The sequence below is a fragment of the Siniperca chuatsi genome, linkage group LG16 (assembly GCF_020085105.1).
Source record: "Siniperca chuatsi isolate FFG_IHB_CAS linkage group LG16, ASM2008510v1, whole genome shotgun sequence".
Classification (NCBI taxonomy): domain Eukaryota; kingdom Metazoa; phylum Chordata; class Actinopteri; order Centrarchiformes; family Sinipercidae; genus Siniperca; species Siniperca chuatsi.
In genome coordinates, this window is record NC_058057.1 from 8,465,128 (window position 1) to 8,477,380 (window position 12,253).

Below are 12,253 nucleotides of genomic sequence, written 5' to 3' on the forward strand. Positions count from 1 at the left end.
GTATTTTGTGCATTTTTTTTCCCATTCATTTTCTTAGTTTGCTTAATTATATGATGGTGTGTGTGTGTGTTTGTGTGCACATGGCATATTCCAAAATAGACTTTGTTGAAGACAAGTATATTTTGTGCTGTGGCTAAACACAATATGTTTTTTGTTGTTTCAATCTTGTTTTTTTTTTCTTCTTGTTAAAGAAATAGCTACTTATTTTATTTATTTTTCATTTTCATTTATTCTACACATGGTTAGACATGGCTACGGGCATTCTCAAAGATGCAATAATGAGGACCCCCGCCCCCAAAAAAGAGTGAATCGTCTTGTCAAAATCATAGACGATCTTTGGCTATACCTTCCGTACACAATAGCATTCTTTCAGTGAACTGTACTAGCGCTAGGACCCAGGGCGGGCACCGGGGGAAGTCCTTTGCTGCTGGCGGGGCAAGGCAGAGCACAGAAACACACACACGTCCACGCACACACTCATGCAGAGACACACACGTACACACGCTCACCGAGCTCTTCTCCGACAGAGGAGAGAGAGCGAGCGCAGAGAGGGATAAACAGAGGGAGAGAGAGACTATAGGAACGCAGCGGCTTGTGTGTGTGTGTGTGTGTGCGCGCGCGCGTGTGTGTGTAGGTACGCTCGCTCGGTGGTAGAAACGACTGGCGGGGCGGATATGGAGGGGCTCGGGAAAAACGCTGGGAACTGACCGAGCACCGAGACGAAGAGAGAGAGTGAAAGAGAGAGAGAGGAAGGACGGACGGACAGCACGGAAGGAAGGAAGGAAGGAAGGAAAGGAGGAGAGGAGGAGAGAGAGAAGTCTGACAGAGGAGAGGAAGACTGTGAAGAAGGGGCTCGTCTGGAACACAGAAGGATCCTAAGGTGACTTTATGGGGCTTTCATGGATGTATGCAGGTCTGGCAGAGGTGTGTGTGTGTGTGTGTGTCTGTGGGGGGTGTTGACATGTGCTGCATGGCTCTGCACTTAAAGGGAAGAGTGGAGGTGTGTGTGTGCGCGCGCGCGCGCGTGTGTGTAGCCTATATATACATTTGCGTGTGTGTGAGTTTTTAGGGTTGTTTTCCCACAAGCTAAAAAGGGGGCCAAAGTGTGTAAGCAAGCTGAGCTGACCGCTATAAACTGGAGTGAAGGGATCAAAAGGAGTGGATACTTTAGGGAACAGCGTTATCCCATTCCAACACACACACACACACACACACACTTCTCAGGTAGACTACTTTAAATTAAGCTAGATTAAAAATAGGGGGGGATAACACTCTCTTTTAAGAAGTCCATTTTTGCTACCCCCACCACTCTGCCTGTGTGTGTTTGCATATGCATGTGTGTGAGCAGAGTTTTGAGTGCAGCAGGTAACACGCGCAGTCTTTGGAGACTTGGTTGGAGGTTTTGCAAAAGCAGCACAGGACGAATTTTCTGTTTTCCGAAAGCTTGGTTGACACTTGAATGAGGCTATGTAAGTAGTAGCAGCTTCTTGCATGTGTGGATATACGTGTGTAAGAGTAAGAGTGTGTGTGTGTGTGTGTGTGTGTGTGTGTGTGTGTGTGTGTGCCCATAGACGGCAAACAGGTTGAGGGAGGCAGATCTGATCAGACGCACAGCAACAGAGGAGAGAGCGTGGCACAGGCAGAGCAGCAGCACATTGGATTACACAGACGAATACACGCACACACACAAGCTCTGTGGCCAGCAGAACAGCTGGAAGAAGTGTGTGTGTGTGAGTGTGTGTGTGTGTGCGTGTGTGTGTGTGCCTGAGAGCATTTCACTTAATGCGTGCATCTGCCTTTGCACGTGCAGGACTGTTTGCTTTTGTATTATCTTTTGCTACTGTGTGTGTGTGTGTGTGTGTGTTTGTTTCCGAGTGAGCGTGTGTGTACCCATCTGAGGCTGTGTAAATATGTATGTGCTGGGAAAGAATGTTCTGTCGTCTCTTCAGACAGACAGCGTGTGTGTCTACCTCTGTCTCTCCCCCCCTCCTCCGGTCTGTAGGCAGGAGATGGAGAGGAGGATTGAGGGGGGAGGCTGGAGGGAGGAAAAGCGATCAGATGACCGAGAGTAAGGCAGATGCAAAAATGAATCCAGTAGCGAGAGATGAAAACAGAGACAGAGAGGAAGGAAAGGATGATGGAGATTTTAGGACAGGTGGACGAGGAGGAGAAATGGAAAGAAAAGAAAGCGTGGAGGAGACGGAGTGAAGAAGACGGGGGGGCTGACATGCTCTCTCCAGGAGTGCTCGGAGTGCTGCTCATTCATAATTCACCTCCATGGCAAACGTTCATTCACATATAGACCCCCCATGGCTGCGCTCAATGGAGTTCTCGCCCCTCCACCTCTCGCTGTCTCTCAATGGACACCCCTGTGGCGCGACGTTCAGTTAGCCCTCTTCTTTTTCACTTTGGAGACAGTTGAGATTCTCAGAGAAAAAGGCCACACTGTTTTTGTCCGTTATGGCTCTTTTGACACCAGTAGTTTTTCAGTTGGAAGCTCTGATGTGAGATTGAATTGTGTAAATTGAATATTGGATTCAGACTCCACCCTAGACACAGATAATTGGTATGGATGGCTCAGTGGGTTAGTGCTCTCGGTACAACTGTTGTTAGTGTGATTCCCTCAACACAGCTAAAACAGTGCATAATGGATCTATAATTCATGTGTGAATGAATTGAATAGTCTGTGTTTTGAATAAAAGCATCTGACAGTTTTCTTGGATGCCAGCGCATGATTTATTCAGCATAAATACTAAAAAAATGGCTGCTTTGATATCTCTGATTGTATCAGCTGCGGAGCTATACACTATAACCCACCGCTGTGCACTGGTCAGCTGTGGCCCATGAGCCATATGGCAGAGTGTCTAAAATGCACAGTCAGAAAAAAAGTGTACTGCAGAGGTACATTTAGTTCTGAAAGGTAAACACTATAGAAGTGCACCTTATCAGCAAAAGTGATGAATATCCTGACTTCTTTAGTTTTATAGGTATGATGGACTTAAATCGTGTTTACTCAGTGAAAAGAGGACGTAGAGGGTACAGTGTTGACGTTGTGTCTTGGCGTGTCACTGCCGTGTTGCGCCTTGGCTGTGCAGTCATATAGTAATATATAATAACAGTGAGTTGTTGTGTTTTCCAAAGCCGCAGTAATCTAAAGATTCAGCCACTGTGCATCCAGAGCAAGAGTGAGGCACTTCTGTCTCAGCACAGTATCACGGTACAGCCACTGCCAAGGGTTTGATTCCCACTGGATCCGAGCACACTAAATATAGTTAAACTAATTAATGGCATCGTTCACACTCTCCAAAAAAAAAAAAATATTAAAGCAGCTTGGTCATTGAAGTCATTAACCCTTCATGTCTGGGTCATTGAAAACCTGACTAAAGATCGCATGAAAATAACACAAAGGAAATGACCTTGTACCTTCCATCACTGCCTCTTTCTACACTATCATTAACAGGGAAACGTTTTGGCAGCACCCAAAACAGTTCTTTTAGGGACTGCTACCACATTCATCTAACAGATGAAAACAGCCAAAGGCATTATTAGGCTACTTTTTTGTTAGCCTTGCCTTTGTTAGCCTTGCTAGCTTGTTTACTTGTACCGTAAGAAGGTGATCAGTGCAAAACTTTTAACTGTCCCTGAAAAATTTGTGAAACTGTATAGCAAAAGGAAAAATGTGGTAACGCTTGTTAATCAACCTTCAGTGTTTCTTTATTTTTTCACATCTATTTAGTTTTGACGAAGCTGTACCTTATCACTGTGATTCAAATGTTAAAACACCCATGATCATGAGAAAAACAAACTAAATAAAGACATGTAGCATACTAAACTCCCTCCAAAATATGACATTATACCCTTCAAGAATATTCATGCCAACATAACTAATAATTCATCAGATTTTGAAAACCACATTTCGGATCCCTTCAATATAAAATACTTTCATATTTCTCTATTACAGTCAGTCAGTATTGCCACAGAATTTTCCCTCTTCTCATCTGTCACCAAAACATCCTCCACCAACTCTGCTCAGAATGACTGGCTGGAGTATTATCAGATAATTAAGAGGGCACAGCTTAATGCCATTCTAGTAAAAAGACAACAAATGTAATTTTTAATAATCAGTTCCTACTGAAATGTATCCATTGTCAGTGAAAACAAAAAAAAACTCATAAAACAACATTGTCAAAGCCACAGCCAAAGTGGTCATTAGGATAGCAGCCAATATAACCAATTTCTGTTCTGCCCTAACCAATAAGTAGTGAGTGACGTATCAGTCCACATCATTTTCACTTGACACGGAAGCTACGGTTGTGGTTGCTAGTCAAATATGCTGGTTTAAGAGTTGTTATTTCTTAAGTTGATTAACAACAACCTGTACAGCTGCGTCAGTCTCATCTACATTTGCAGCCATTTTTCTGTCACTATTTTTCATGGATGTAGCAAGGTAGCTAGCTAGCCATGTAGGAAAAATAGTAGTCTGCATTCTTAATCCTGCCTACTAAGGCTGCACGATATGGTAAAAAAAAAAATCATATTGCGATTATTTTGACAGATATTAAGATTGCGATATAATTCATGATTATTGGGAATGATCATTTTTACATCCCAGTTTTCATTTTCACTGAAAAAACTATTAAAATCATGTTGATGTGACATTTGTTGGGGTCTGTATCTTACATCTGGAGAACACGATTAATAGGCCTGGGCATCTCTGCAGCACTGCAGTACTTCATTATAATGCTGTTTTATCACACATTTGACCTTTATCAAAAAATTGCAGCTTCTGCAGTTTGGATATTGCCATATTGCGATTTCGATAATGTTTCTATTAATTGTGCAGCCCTACTGCCTACAAAGCTCTGATTGGTTGACTGCACGACACCAGCCCTATTTTATTTTATGGCCGACCAAATCACCGAATCAGCAGTAAACATGCTAGCAGATTAGCTTGTTAGCGGTAGCACTAGCTTGCCTACCCCATGTGACCCTCACCTTGTAGGTCGTAGCAGTCCCTCAATAGTCTCCCCTGAGAAAGAGGTGTAAGGTACTTGGTTGGAATCAAACCAAGGACATTGTGGTTTTATGTTACGCATCTTACCCACTAGGCATCGAAGACGCCTCCCAAGAATTTTTTTTTTAATCATCTATGAAATTTCTCTAAACAGTTAATGCATCATAACTAGGGCTTGGTATCGGTACCGAAATAACCCAATACCAAGTAGTATAAAAACTTCTCCAGTCAAATGATACCTGCATTCAATCCTTTTTGTACCCAGATCTAGAAAGCTACAGAGCTACAGCTAGCAAATAGCAGCTACATACAGTCTGTGGTGGTGGTGAAGTCGAACGCGGTGTATTTGACGGAGTTGGCGGGGTTGCTGGTCCTCTCGCGGTCACTTTGCGGTCACTGCTGCAGTGTCTTTGGCCTAGGCAGAGCGAACAGTCCGGTTGTTCGCAGGGCGGGCTGGAGGAACCGCGACAGCCGAAGAGATCGGTGTGTCAACCTTTTGAAAGTCAACAGCTCGTAGTTGAGCTTTTAAAACATAGTAAGGGATGAAATTGTAAAACAAAAACAGAGTGTATCTTTAATGCCATTGCTTTACTGTTACTTGCACCAACTTTAAAGGAAAGTGTCATTTTGATTCACTCCAGAATAGGGTTGGGCAGATGAACGATCCATCGCCGATGTTTTCCTCCGGGGCTGAAGTTGATGCTAACCTCGGGGCTAACCCCCTTCACGTTTACCCAGCAGCTGGGAAGCAAGACACAGGAACATCTTGGGTATTGAGGAGAAGCAGAGTTTATTCATAGGCAAACTGTAACCTACACTGTACATTTACTGCCACTAGACAACTGCGCTGCTAACCTTTCCCTCTGCTCCGATCGCCAACACACCTGTCTGCTCTGAGTGCAGGCACCATCACTCTGTCTCTCTCTTGCCCACACACTCACTACGCACTGCATTGTTCCTTAAAGGAGCCACGTTGTCCTTATAACAAATAGAAAGGAAAAGTATAGAAAGAAAGGTGAGAAGGTGAGGATGCCCCCCCCCCCGATGTCTACCAGTTTGGTAGACATCACCCAACCCTACTCCAGAATAAAGCATCATCACTGAGGCAAATGTGGATGACAATAAATTAAATGTATGACTTTTGGACCCACATTGCACTTGTTTCCCTATAAAACAGTTGGATTATTATTGACCTGTGCTTTTCATGTATTGGTTCATGTGTTAAAACAACTGGGGAGTTAAAAGCACGATTTAAAATTGCAGCGGAAACACAGCCGGCCTAAGTAGCCAAGATGACTTAGAAGAATCATGCTCCTCTGTATCCCCCAGGTTATAATTGTCTTCAATAGGCCTCCTGCTGATTTGAAATGGACTCATTGTCCACAGTGATGGGCACCTCTGCTCAATTAGCCTCTCTCTACTTAGTCGTGCTGAGCTATTGCTGGTCGCATCTTTACACAGTGGCACACAAGTGCATGCACATAAATACACACTGACACATACGGAGTAGCGAGCATGAGCACAGTCACACACACACACGCGCACTATCACGCATAGAAAGACGTCAACGGGTGTAAAAATAGAGCTTATAAACGGGGGGAAAGTGTTTTATGTTTACAACGGATGATGTCATGTTTGGTTTAGATCCATAGCTGACGAATTGGAGGGCAGCTGTGGCGAGTATCAGCCTGCTCAGCTTTGGCTCAGCTATCTGTTGTTTTTTTTGTTTTTTTGTGCTTTTAAAGGAGCAGAGTTCAAGGAGTTGCTGTTTGTGTGTGTGTGTGTGTGTGTGTGTGTGTGTGTGTGTGTGTGTGTGTCTGTCTGTCTGTCTGTCTGTCTGTCTTCGTGTTTGTGCGTGTGTTGATTTCAGCGGTGGAGGCATGCACACAGTGACGCTGCTCTGGTTGCCAAGCAACACAGGAACGTGGGTGGAAGGATTTCCTGTCCTTAGGAAGCTTTGTTTATAAGTGGGGGGAGAGTGAGTGTGTATGTATATGCATGTGTGTGTGTGTGTGTAGATTTCAGTGTGCATTTCAGCAGTATGCTAGAGTGCTTGTGTTTTTAATGCACCCTTAGCCTCAAGTAAAAGTGCTACAGAAAAGTCACATAAGACACACACACATACACACACTGTGTATACACTGTACTCACAGAGAAAAGGCAGAAAAGGCCCTTTCTAGTCTGTTGAGTTGGAATTGCATTGCATAACGGCTCTAGCCAGGTCTGTTTGCAGCGCTGTCTCCTCCTCTTCTACCCAAACACTCTCACCATGTCACAGCCGCCACACTCACGCCAGGCCGCTTCCCGCTTCCCACTAATGATGTCATCAGCATGCCTCATTTTATGTCTCCTCTCACACATGAGATTGCAATTATGTGTTCTTACCCTGCATGCGATCACAAAAAAACACGCACAGCATGTCTGTCCTGCAGGCGTTGGACCCCGTGATTACGTAATTTACATTGAGTGAACGGGATGACGTCAGCTTGGCTCTCTCTGACTCTCCTGTCTTTCTGGCTAGCTACAGTGATGTCATAAGTGGATGCAGCCATACACGGTGTGTGTGTGTGTGTGTGTGTGTGTTTGTGTGTGTGTATGCTGGCATGCATAATCGTGTGTGGAGACAAAAATGACCTGAGGAACCATCTGATTTATATAATGTGCTTACTCCACCCCCTCTTTTCCCCTCTTCCTTTCCCTTGAAGTGGAAAGCCTTTGCAGCTAATAGATACTTTATTGTTATGTATGTGTTGGTCTTAGCAACATGAATCATTAAAGATGCTCCTGCAACACACACACACACACACTGTTGTAGCCCGTCAGAAGAGGCTTCTATTTGAAATGAATATCTAGGTGTCTCGCAACTGGTAACTCCATCGCCATGTTGCCCTCCGTCTGCGACTGTCTGACCTTTGTTGATTCTCATCCCGAGACTCACCAACAATCACAGGCAGGCAGTGAATGAAAGGAGAAAGAGATGATGCTGGGTCGTCTCCACAGATACTGTATGTGCCAGTTCTTATTTTAGCAAAAGAAAACACAGCGTCATGGAGAAAGAGGAATGATTTGGTGGTTGGCCTTCTTCAGCTCTCAACAGAAATATCTGTTTTTAGCTCGCTGTTTGAGCTGCGGGGTTTTAAGCACAGGAAGAGTGCTCTATTTGTGTCTTGGGTTGAATAGGCTGCCTGTTGTGTTCTCCAAGCGTTGTGGTTGAAGCTCTGAACATCAGCCATCAGCCAGCGTTGGATGGGAGAACTGGGAGCTCTTAACAGACCTGAATACACACACAAAGACACACACACACACACTTTGTCTTTCTGCCGTCCTCACTCCCACTTTTCTCTCCCCAAAGCCAAACCGAAGGGAAATCACACCACACAGTGACTTAACAGTTTATGAACTCAGTAGCAGCACACATACAAGTGGTTTAAACACACACTTGCACACGCACAAACACAAAATATGCAGATTTGCCTAATAAACTGATTAGCATTAGCACAGCCCTGCTCAGACCAAACCACAAGCAGTCTACTGTACATTCCACTAACCACATAAGAGCTTAACACTGAACAGGATGATTTGATACCACTGCACAAACATACACGCACATACACTTTAGACCATAACAGCACAAATAAATCATAGATGCAGTCCAAATGATGTCCGAACTTCACTGCAACAAGTAACAGTTGGACAGATACACAACTACAGTAATTATATACATGAAAACACACATACACACGCGCACGCTCAAACCCCCCCCCCAAGGAGTCTTAGGGCCTTAGTCAGCGTCTGTGTGTCCATGCGTGGGCCTGTTCCCTGGCAGTGTGAGGGGAAAAAATACCTTCCCATATGATGTAAACACCAAAGTCCCTGTGTGTGTGTGTGTGTGTGTGTGTGTGTGCGCATGCTTGTAAGCTTGTGTGTGTGTGCGTGTGACTGGCATTCTCTGAGATAGGATTCGCTCTCTGTGACAGTTTTCCAAATTATTCCACAACACTGTGCAGTTTCTTTTTAAAGATACGTTTCTCTGCCATCTCTGCTTTGTTCCACTGCACACAGCGGAAAGAGACGGCAGAGACGGAGGAGACAGAGGGGCTGACATGTGACGTTACTAACTAAAGCCACTGCTTTAAACTCAATTTTTAAAAATGTCTTTTATTGATTTTATGATGGTTTTAGAGCATGCAGCACTTTGTTTTGAGTAATGCCGAGCGAGTGAACTTCATTATTTTTACAGTTTTATAGAAAATGTAATTATTGAGTCTTCAGTAGGCCTCTCTTTTTTTTAATACATGACTCACATATTAGATGTGTTCTGTAAGTTTGTGTGTGTGTGTGTGTGTGTGTGTGTGCGCATATGAGAGAATGTCAAACTGACTTACGTATATTGTCACAGATAACTCATGAAAGGACTCTAAGCTAAAATGCAGAAAAGTATTTAAACCTATAGACCAGGGAAGCAATATGCTTGAATACAACATCAAATTATTACAGCTAGACTGTGTGATTTTAGCATACTGACGGCCGCTAAAGTTAACTTAAAGGGGCACTCCAGCGACTTAGTACTGCACTTGCCTAAAGATTACGAGCTGCAGCCATATTCTGACTTTTAGGCTCTAGTATGAGTCAAGCTCCAGAAACACCTCCTACACTTTCCATAATGCAGCTCAACAGCATCTCTTCCTTTGACACCCACACACATCAATATTGTTCAATCCGATACGTATATTTACCTAAATGTTGATTAAATATGTATCTGACACCTTGAAATGTATGTATGTATCTGACACCTTGAAATGAACACGCACACTTCTAAACCCGGCCCATCTTGTTTATCGCGAGCTACACGATCTGATACTGTTGTAGTTCAAAACTATAAAGTTTATTACCTTAAATTATTAATATGATATTAATAAAACTCACGGAATTAACTTTAATTAGTGACAGCTGATATGATCTGACCTCTGGCAAAATTTGTAATTTCACCGACGAAAACGACGGTCAGCTCCAGCTTAAAATGAGAAGCTGCTAGCTGAATGTTTTGTAAACTGCGCTTTGCTAATAAGAAAAATAGAGAGGAGAGATAACAGATTTGTTACCATGGGAGCTTAGCAAATCCGTGTATTTTGCCAACTCGGGTGTCAGAACACAGTCAGTCACTGGTGCGACCTTCATCATTTTTTATATTAACACACTCTAATTTTCGCTCTCACATGCAGTGAAATGCTCGCAGTGCAGAGCCCGGCTGTCATTTAGCAAAGCAGCGCTGCAACACTAGCAGGCTGAGGTGACAAAACACAATGAAGTTCAGTAAAGAAAGGATCAGATTTTGAGTAGTACTCCCCATGACGAGTAAACTGATCTTGGGTCACACAATTGATCAAGTTTCCCTTTAAGCAGACCGCATGCTGGCTAGCTGCTGCAAGTTTTGCATTTCTGTTAATTTTTTATTTGTCACTTCCCATGTCCAGACCGAACACTTTAATTCATTTTGACAGCTGATACAAAAAGTATTTGTGTCAAGGAACAAAGCAGGAATTTACCATTTAGCGGGCATTCAGACCAAAAACAGCCCTGAGTTAAATCACCGCAGGGGGCCGTGTTGGTGGGGGCGTGTTGTTTTAGGTTGCTTTAGGTGAGAGATGAAATCTGATCCAGGAAGTCCAGTTGGAGTAACAGATTAATGCATTTAAAGGTTTATCAGACGCCAAAACACTGCACAACAGTTTGTAATGCCCACAGACAAACAAGAAAGTTGAGCAAAAGTTGAGCCTTGTTTAACTTTTTTGCTGGACGACCCAGCGTTGTTTGGCTGGAGTCCTCTGTGTCGGTACCCCCTCTGGGCCAACGGACTGGCTCCATTCAAATGACTGAGAGGGCTGCGTTTTTTCATGCAGGGCTCTAATCAGTCTGAACGCGGCCTTAGGCTAATTGGACAGGTGCATTCTTACCTAAAAACGGTGCATAATTCAGCTTCTACAGAACCCCAAATTTCCTCCCCAGCTCACTGTTTATGTATTGAAACACCAGTGTGCACACAGGGATAGAGGTAGAGAGGACAGGAGCCTTGTTCCTGTGATAACCTATAAAGAATTCAGTACACAGATGGGCTGCGCTACCTGCAGTCCTGATGAAACACACTTTTGTTGTATTGAAGTTGTATTCAATGTCTTTTTCCTGTTACTGTATTCTGTGTTTGGTGACGTTGTCTGCAGGGGTATGCTGTACAGGCTTAAAGGAGTACAGGGGTATGGGAAGCCTCAAGGGACAATATTGGAAAACAGAATAATAAAGAACTGACAGCATTAGCTCCCGTTTAGTAAGGACCGAACTGAACCAAAGTTTGCTAAAATGGGAGAATGTGACCTGTTGTGGCTTTTGGTGTTAAACATGTTTCTACTGCTGGTTTCAAGCTTAAAGGGGACTTAAAGCCACCATGTGCAAGTGTCCAAATAATGTGTGCACTTGATTTATCTTGTCACACATTTAAACTGGAATACAGAACATACTACCCGAAAACGTGACTCTGTTTTATCTTTTTTTACACCTACGAGCACCACTGGCCCCGAATTAACGAGCTAGTATGCTGCTAACTGTACCCTTTGGTTTCACTGTGGAGTGCTAACAATGGTGCAAGATTTATTGTGGTCTATAATGAAGCACCAGCACATTCAACACATTTCTCCACAAACGCTGAGAGCCAGGTGTAAAACAACGAAAGTCTGGGAACATATTCTTCATAACTACATTCAGATCTGGTCAGGGGGCACACAGCAGATCACACTGGAAACTATATGTACGGTGTATTTGTTGCTAGGCAACTTTGTCACAATACCCCTGTGACCTTCCGACCCTGCCAGGTTTGGTGTTACTTTCCCTGTCTCACACTCGTATGTGTGTGTGCGTAAGTGTGTGTTATCTGAGACGATGGTGCGACTGCCGCATAGCAACTGAGAACAGCTGTGATTTCACTGTGGTTTGGATGAGTGTCTGTGTGTGTGTGTGTGTGTGTGTGTGTGTGTGTGTGTCTATGAGGGCGTGTGTATGTGTGCAGTATTGTTTTTTTTGGGTATGTGTGCGTGAAGCCGCTGTCACTGTTCATCTATGCACACACCCGCAACAACGTAATATGGCACACCGTCACTTCCACAGCGGCATAGACTCAATCAGCCCCCACACACACACACACACTCAATCTCAGCTGAAAATAGAGAGCAGCAATGGAGCAGTCATTTC

The 12,253-nt window shown here is 43.8% G+C and overlaps 1 protein-coding gene across 2 annotated transcripts in view; it reads left to right on the top strand.

The window, feature by feature from the left end:
- The first annotated feature begins 445 nt into the window (after nucleotides 1-445).
- Nucleotides 446-12,253, top strand: part of ches1 (checkpoint suppressor 1) — a 59,999-nt gene continuing 48,191 nt past the window's right edge. For both annotated transcript variants that reach the window (XM_044169360.1, XM_044169362.1), the window contains exon 1: nucleotides 446-880. The gene's annotated coding sequence lies outside the window, so the exon portion shown is untranslated. The remainder of the gene's footprint in view (nucleotides 881-12,253) is intronic.